This window comes from Chaetura pelagica, unplaced genomic scaffold (genome assembly GCF_000747805.2).
Source record: "Chaetura pelagica isolate M959 unplaced genomic scaffold, ChaPel_1.0 scaffold546, whole genome shotgun sequence".
In the NCBI taxonomy this organism is placed as follows: Eukaryota; Metazoa; Chordata; class Aves; order Apodiformes; family Apodidae; genus Chaetura; species Chaetura pelagica.
Window position 1 is genome coordinate 649,811 of NW_009953798.1, and position 9,158 is coordinate 658,968.

A 9,158-nucleotide genomic window follows, 5' to 3' on the forward strand; every position below is an offset into this window, starting at 1 on the left:
GCTTGCCTGCCCGCCGCCGCTGCTGCCAAAAGTCCCAGCGCCGCTTAAACCGCCGCGTTTCCAGCGTCTGCACACCTACGGTCCCGGAGCCGCGCACCGACTGTCGCCGCTTTGTGGTGGGGGGGGCGACCTGCGCTTGGAGTGCCTGCAGCCTCTTTGCTACCCAGCTCATCGAACCTGCACTGCCGTGGTGAGACAATTCCGGCTACCCCAGCTTATAGGGGAAAATATAATCCAGCCATTCGGGCAAATCCCTCCCCTCTGCTTCCCTCACGTGGATAAGATGTGTAACTAAGGTGTACCCATATATGTTTAATGTGTTGTAATCACTCCTTTTGAACCTCCTGCCCCAAATTGCTTTGTTTTCCCCACAATAAACCTTGCTGTTGTTAGAAATTTAGTAAGCACTGAGCGAGTTATTCACTCAAAAAAGTCAGGACATAAGTTCCTGTATCCTCTGTGTGAGGCGATACCCACGTGTGGATCTCTCAGCAAATCCTGATAAGTTAATACACTCCAATAAGGAGATATAATAGGTCACGGATCGTGACAATCATAATCAGTATTTTTTTTAAAAAAAGAAAAATATAAGAAAAAGTAGATAGTCAAAATAAAAGAATTTGTTCTACTTTAACGGCGCTGATTTCTTGAGCAAAACAGATTTTTTCCCATTTATTATTTAATTAAACTAGAAAATTCATTGGGTGGGGTTTTTGCTAAGAAACTTAAGAATTAAACAGCTGTTTAAGTCATACACACATGAAATTGTGTGTTTACAGGAAAACATACTGAGAAAGAAAGAACGCTGACTTCAAAACCATAATGACACTTTTGTATAATACTAAAGGCATCACACAGCACAGTGTCCCTGGCAGTTAAATTGCCTGCACATTTAAAAATACAGCATTCTGAGACCTGCTAAGGTTTCTTTTGTGAAGAGAGGAAAATAGGAACAAAAGATAGAGAAGAACAGCTTGTTCAGATTTACTAGATTGAGCAGGCTAACACCACAAGGACATCAAAATGAGAGAAGAAATGCTTGACGTTGTCCTGAAATCCAAAGGAAGTGCAGCTGGGAATCCAGAAGGTCACATTCTCTCAGGAGAAACTCTGTGACTTGGTCAGGTGCTGGACTGGATGGCAGCCTTGGCACAGCTAGAGCCTCTGGCAGTAAAGGGCAGAGCTCCCATGTGATGGATGCATCACCCCTGAGCTCAAAGGCACAATGGCAACTCTTCTTGAGAAGGGCACCCTTCCATCATTCTGGTTATTAAAAAAATGTGTGGTGAAAAGCTGTAAACCTTTATGCCTCACAGCACTTTACAAATGACATGATGTTGTTGTAGCACCTCAGCGCGATAGCAGAAAACAGGTATGGAAATGGAGATGTGCAAAGAGCTGCTGTATTTGCAGCAACAGCTGTGTTTACAGCTGGGAGGGAAATCTGGCTTCTTTGATCTCCTGTGCCCTCAGTCTAGACACTGTGTTCCATGAAGAGCCTGAAACCCCTCTGGATGCAGACTTAAGACCAGCTCCTAAAGAGATGTACTGGAAGCAGTTCTCCAGCAAGCAGCTCAGAGCAGACATGGCTGTGGGAAAACTGTATGGGAAATGGTTCTTCTTCTTCCCCACATCAGTCTAAACAAAATGCCTTTTAAGTCAGCGGAGGCCTCTGCTGATTACACCCAGCTAACAGACCAAAACCAGGCCTGCTGCTCAAGGACAAACGAAAGCAAAACAACAGGTGTGATACAAGGCAGGAAGGATGGGCAGCAAGTGATGAATTGGCCCTAATAGTTATTGCCCTAACCTGGGGGCTCATGGATGCTAATTGGCTCTGGACATTAGTATGTGCATGCACTGCGGTGGTGACACTGACTGGACAGGGGGTCCTGGGGTATAAAAGACCAGAGGGGGCCGCGCTGGGGCTGCACCCCCCACACACACAGCCCAATGCCGGGGGAACCGCGGGAGGGTAAGGGCTCCATAGAAGTTTCTCTTCCCCTCCCCACTCGTGCACAAACGTCGCGACCTCTTTAAGGAGGACGGTGTCGGGCTTGCCCTCCTCCCTCTCTCCCTCCCTCCCCTCCGATCCGCACCCGCTCCCGCACAGAACATGCTAAGGGCACAGCACTTGTGCATCACCTCCCTGCAGGGCACGGTGCTTTGCCTTACACACTTGTTCGCCATTGCCATTTTTACATCTTTCCTAAACCTCATCTCTCGGTTTGTGTGAACCGTTAATAAACCGCTTAATTCGTAAACTACATGGGCTCAGCAGCAATTTGTGGGCGTGGCGAGGCTGGAATTCCCACCTCCGCTCTGGATTCCCGGTCCCGCAGCCGCCGCGCCGCTGGGAGAGGCGAGCGCCCCGTCTGAGCCCCCGGGTGCGGTTTAAAGCCCCTCCAGGCGGGGGGAGGTCGCATCCTCACAGCCGGGGGCCTCTGGGACAGCCTCGGATGGCGACACAGCGTCTCCACCTTGGCCGGTGGCCTGCCACGCGTGAACAGGGGCAACATCACCTGGGGCTCCACCTGCCCGCTTTGCTGACACCAAGCTCTTCAGCCTCTAGTAGGTTCTTCTGGCTCCTCCAAAGCTTCGTCTCTGGCTGAACCTTCATCAGCAACATTTACTGCCCTGTGCTGTGCACAGCACTAGGTGACAGAGAAAAAGAAAGATGTGGCGTGTCCCTTGCATCCTCTTCATAAAATTAGCACTTAAACCCAGCTAATCACACCACTTAATCTGGTGACAACATGCAGAGCTCAATAGGACTGGAAAGAGATTATTCTCATAACCTGTAAAACATAGAGGTGGCATGAATTAATAGTTTCTCAGGACTTTTTACTGGAAGAAATAACTTTATTTCTCTTCGTTTTTTTGTTTTTTTTTTTCTCTAATTTTTAAACCTGAGGGCAACACTAACTACTCAAAAGGCAAAGACAGTAATTTACCACAGGGATCACAGTAGTACTCAACACAAAAACAGACAATCATTCTGAAAGCCTGTTCCCATGTAACAGCTGGGATAAACCCTGTATCCCCCTGCGTTCTCCTCACAGAACTCCAGAATTTCCGTACACATGACACAGAATTGAACATAGACACCATTTGTAGGCATTGTTAAATAAAAAACACAGCAAAAAGGAAACCTCTCCTTCCACGCTGTCCACTTTTCCTGTTAATGAAAATGAATTTAGGTGTGCACATAGCCGAACTTACTGTTCACTCTAAACAATGTCGCAGTTCCTGCTTACTACCCCTGATGATTCTGATACTCCTATCAGGTGTTTTTGATATTTTTCCTTGCACAAAATTACTGCTTGTATGTAGAGCTCACTTCAGAGAAGTCATTAACCAAGTTGTCAGTGTATGACTATTTTTCATCCCTCCTCAAATAGTTTCACCAGATGACCTAGTTTTTGCACACCAAGATTCAGATAAAAGACGTATTTTGAGCATAGCCATGCCTTTATTACTAAGAAGTTCTCAGATCAGACTGAACAGAGGAAAAATAACCAAGAAGAAAACCAATGCAGCCTTTTCTCTGAAGGAAACAATTTCTGAAACAACACATCTGTTAAGGAAGTTACATTCTTTCTGTGAGTTAGTGATGCATTGGCTCTACTTTTAAGTTTCATTGTGACCAGTATCTGTTGCCTATGAATAACATTTTTTGTACCAGACTATCACCCCATCACTTGAAGAAAAGTCGAAAAATAGTTTCTCAGCATCAGTCCTGTGGGAATAGGTCTATGCAAGGTAACGAAGCAATGTGATGTTTAGCAAGACCTAAGCCTCAGTTACAAAGTTTTTGTCTGAACATTGAGTATATCAGTTTTAGCACTGGGAAGGGAATTCAAGACCCCTGTCTCTGCTCCCCTTCCACTTTATATTTTAAAAACACCTTCTGAGTATCTGTAGCCCAGCTAGCACTGCCCCATCCCTCAGGTTTGGGCAGGAGCACAGTCTCAGTCAGGAGGCAGCTGCCCACTGCCTGCAAGAGCTTATGATGCTGGAATGAGCATTTAGGTTTCTGTGTAGGTCTTAACTTCAACCTTTCGTTTTTCTGCCAAACATATCCTCAGGAGGTCATAAAATCCTGGGTCACCAGAGAGCAACAGCAGCAAAGAGGATGACATAATCTGCCTCTGGGAAACAGGCCAAACCCAGCTCTTAGTGATGCTGCAGCACTTTGATTCTGAAGGGGAACTTGCGCTTTGTTGTTTTTTTTTTTTTTTTCCTGCTTAGCAGTTGTTTCAAGTGGCATCAAGCAGTCAAAAGGGGTCTGGGACAGAAAAAGAAGTATGAGGGATTAAAACCAAAACAAAACAATTGAGGAAGAGTAAGCAAGATGGCTTTGAAGTAAAATACTTCAAAATATCTTAATTATTGATGCAAGAAACTGTCAATGTGAATTAAAACTGAACTGCTGCCAAGATAAATCTCCTTCACCAAATGGAGATGATTACACTTAACATTAAGATAAAAATCAGTCACTGGTATGCTGCAGAAGAGCTAATACTGCATTAGCACTACTTCTGAAATGCTTTCCTCATATGTTTTTTTGGTTTTAGATCTGATCCTGCTAGAATCTGAGCATGTTTCAAGGTGTCATGAATGTCCCCAGACTCAGGGGGGTCGTCCCCATGCACCCCAGCCTCTGGATGACACCTGAAGAAATTCAGTTCCAGTGGTAATTACAAGTCCTTAAGGATGAAAGTTCCCTTTCCCTCGGCTGCAGCAGCACAGATGAAAGAAGCCTACACTGAATTTGATTCCTTCCAAATGGAAAGATGTAATCCATACAGCCACAAAGGTCTGCAGTGTCTGTGTTCAGCATGCTGGTGTAGCTGTGCAAAGCACTCACAAGTAAACAAGCTAGGAACTAGGAGACAAGGGGTGAATTGTCAGTAATGATCCTTGAGGTCCCCTCCAACCTGGCATTCTACGACTAAATACCTTACAGCTTCTCCAGGCAGCCCTTCATGAGAGCAGAAAGCATGACGCCCAGGAGGTGGTCATTCCTGGTAAAATTCAATCCCTGTGGCCCTGTGTCATGCTCTTTGATGGCTCAAACAACCTTGTGCACTGCTGAGAGCAAGTACTAATGCTCAAGAGATTGACTGCCCGCTCACCCCAAGCTGTGCTTTCCAAAGCTGCACAGCAGAGGCCTGAGCAAGAACAAGCACAGCAGATGCCATTTGCTCTGACACTTCAGCTCTTTGTCCAGACAACCTGCACACACCCCTAGCACCTACAATCTTGCACTTCTATTGTCTTGATGGTCTTTATGAAGATAACACCAATGTGAACCTACTAGCATGGAAAATATGGGACAGCAGCTGACGCAGTGATCACAAATCAACATTTCCACTTTCCAGATCATTCAAGGTCATAAATGCTTTTTTTCACTTTTTCTCCCAAAACTACTCTCTAGTAAGACATCCTAGAAATTCACATCAGAGCTACAAGCAAAGGATTAAAATTATTATTTGGTGTTATCTCCTTCCATCCCGTTCCTAGGAAGAAGAAACCTAAGTTACTTTGAATTTGGAAATCAGAAATTAAGAAAAAACTCCCCACTCTCCACTTGCCTCTGCAACTTAAGCTGGGGTAGGGGAAATGTCACAGGGTATTTCCTAATGTCAAATACTGGTTATATAGGTATGCAAACACAGGTATGTAAAGAATACCAACACTTGGAAATTATAAAAAGTACCTAACTCATCAATAAATACTACACTCCAAGAGCAGTGTTGCTTTAACTGGGTGATAAATAATTCACTAACCAAAAGATTTTTGTTAAAAAACTTAAAGGTTTTTGAAGCACACCTGTAATTACAAATTGAGGCCTCTGGGCTGTGACATTTCCCATTCTATCAGCATCCAAAAGGAAACAATGCTGACACAGAAGAAATAACCTTACATTAAAAAAAAATAATATTTTTATAAGTAAACTGATGAAACGATAGAGCAAAGTCCTATGGATCAGTGGCAGCTATATGCTTTGTGGGTGAAGCAAACACAGGTGGGCTAACACAGTGGAAAAGAGGTGCCCACAGAGGCAGCTGAGGGAGCCTTGGGGAGAGCACCCAGAGGCCACAAGCACACCCTGCAGCATGACAGACCAAGGAGGTGGCAGAGTGGGGACAGAAAGGACTCTCAACCTTTGTCACCAGGCTAGGGCAGCAAGCATATAAACTGTTTCCCAGTGTTTATTCTTGCACCTTTTAATTGTTTCACTGCATTTGGAAAAGCAAAACTTGCTCGTTAAATGCTAAGGGAAAGAAGCCACTGGGACTTAAACAATAACTAGTTGTTTTAAATGTTACATTAATTGATGCTGGTAAGTGAGCAGCTCTCCTTCAGTGAGTTATGCCATGCTTGGCCAGAGAACGGGACCTTGACTCAAGAGCAGAGCCTCAGGCTCCTGAAAGCTTTCACAAACATTGAAGTCCAAGAGGATATCTCAGCCAACTATAGGAAAAACTATGGAAGTAAAAACATAGTAATTGCAAAGAACAAGAGGGATCGATACCTGATTAAACCCACTGTAGCCCTCCTGCACTGCTCCCTGCCAAGTGAGTTTTTGAGCAAGCCCTAATCGCCTTGCAGGGAATACTGTGTGTTTTCTAACTCCCTTCCAGATTTGAGACTTTCTCATTTTGCAACAACAGCTTTAAAATCATGATAGTATCAGCAATCATTGTTGCTCAGTGTAATAACCAGATTATCTTAACGAGGGACTAAAGAGTCTTTAAACTTTTGATACAATCTCTAAAACATAACTGACATAATTTAGCCTGGGAACAATGACTTATTATGAACACTTGAAAATTATCAGGTTTGGAACACTGAGCCAAGTTATTCACTGCTATTGCAACAACAAATTGCTGCAGGGCTTAACACTGTGTCTTTCCCAGAAGACTGGAGGTGCATCGGTTGGACTCCAGGTGCTACAGTAAGAGAAGGGAACAGAGAGCATTTGTACCAGCTGTTACCTAGCAGTACAGTATTGATGATCTAACTTGGAAATGGGATTAAACTGCATGGATTAACACACCGCTGTACAGCTGCATGGATTTATGGTTGCCCTGACAACCAGCAGAAAATGTACCTCAGTAATCCTCTCCGAGCAGTTCTGTCTCCGTGCAGCACTAGCAGGATTTATCACTAGCACAGACATACTTCCAGTGGTTTTGTTGCAGATATCTAGATTGGTATAATCTCTAACTCTCCCTGCATCTTAAAATACCATTTCACAACCAGAAGGTAAGAGAGGCTCAGCTTTTGAATGAATGGTGGAACCAATGAAACATCCTTGGATGTTACCTGTAATGTATTATTTCTCAGAAAATATTCATGTTTTCCAATTAATTTTTCAGGATACTGAGTGTGCAAATACATTTATTTTATAATTAAGTTACTGTTGCCTTATGCTTCCCACATGAGGTAGAGTCCTCTCATATTTGAAGCAACAGATGCACAGATCTCTATTTTGAAGATATCTTTCTCAGTATCTTGTTTTCCTTGCTTTGAGAAGAATCTTTGATTTTATGCTTCAGGAAAGAAAGTCAGGAAGCCAGATAGCATTTTCCATCCCACTACTGCCTGCTTCCAGAATTCTTTACTCTGTGCAACCATAATAAAGTGAGAAAAGGAAAAAAAACAAACAACAAAAAAAGGAAAAGAATAGCCACTTACTACTTTGGAGGAACAGTCAGAGGCTGAGTTAATTCATATATGCCAAGTGCCTCAAAAGAGGGCTGTCTATGCTCCGAGGACTACTTTTTTTCCAAACACACAGAAGAGCCATGCTGGAGATTTTCTCAGTGTTAGCTGTGAGTTTCCAAGTTGAAGTTTATTCCCTGTCTCACAATAAAAACCAGGAAGAGAAGCAAGCATTCCTTCCTGACTTCTAGGGCTCAGGAATAACACCAGAGACCAAGATTTGGCCATGCAAAAGTTGTGTGGTGTTTCCAGCTGTAAGGAACTAATACCAACATCACTTGCCAGTATGGTTCAAATTCATGTACTCTTATTAGTTACGTTTCCCATCCCAGTGTAACTTTGCCTCTCTCAAAAGCCCCAAGTCCCCCCCCCCCCAGCAGAACATCTTTTGGACATGTATCTGACAAACACCTCTGTCACTTGTACAAGTACTTGTACTTGTTCCCCCAGTGAAGCACCACAGCCAACACGATGTTGTATCTGCTTTTGTCAGTGCTCTGCACCACATCGGATGGGAACTTGCAGCACCTTCACTCCAAAGATCATCATCCCATTTCCCTCAGTGTAGTCCAGAAAATCCTCCCATGAAGTTCAACCTACAGGAATCGAAGAAAAACCCTTTTTAGCAAAGGGCTAATTGATCAGCTTATTGTAATGTGGCTATAATAGGAGCAACCCATTATCTTCTAGTGCAACTTAATTGCCTTCAAAACAGAACCACGAGATTGGAATGTATTATAATAAATTATTTGTATTTTTATACGTAATGGTGCAGGCCCCATGTTAATTTACAAAATCATTCTGAGTATTTCCATGTGACAAAGCTAAGGACCTCACAACTGGAAAGTACTTTTTAAAATACCCCAGAAGCTGTAATTTTTAATACAACTTTCCTGAAAGGTTGCAAACAAGTTAACTCTAAGAACAGTCAAAGTAGCATATTCAGGCATCTTAGCTCCTAATTCCCACACAGATCAACTGCCTAGAACTAACTAAAATCCTGAGGTTCTCACATCTATTTATGGGATAAGATACTACTTAAAAAAGAAGTATCATCACTTGAATGACAGGCACTAGAAGATGGATTATAATATTACAGTGGTGAGGAAAAACCGATCTGGATCTGAGAAAACATTTTAAAATAAATTATTCAGTGAAAGAAAGAAAAACACACTTTTTTTTTGTAATGCAGGACCTTTTTGATGTAATGCTTTTTTAAATTAATCTTTTTTGCACCCAGCTGTCTCGCTGGCAGCGAGGGCTGGTTCTTCAGGCTTCACCCCGGGCTGCGGCCGGGGAGCAGCGGATCCTGCTGCCACCCGTGCTCCCACCGTGCCCACATCCCCCCGGCCTGAAGCCACTGAAATCCCAGCCCGGTCCTTCCCGGGGAAGGTCCCGAGCCCCTGGGATTGCTGGGCGACGTG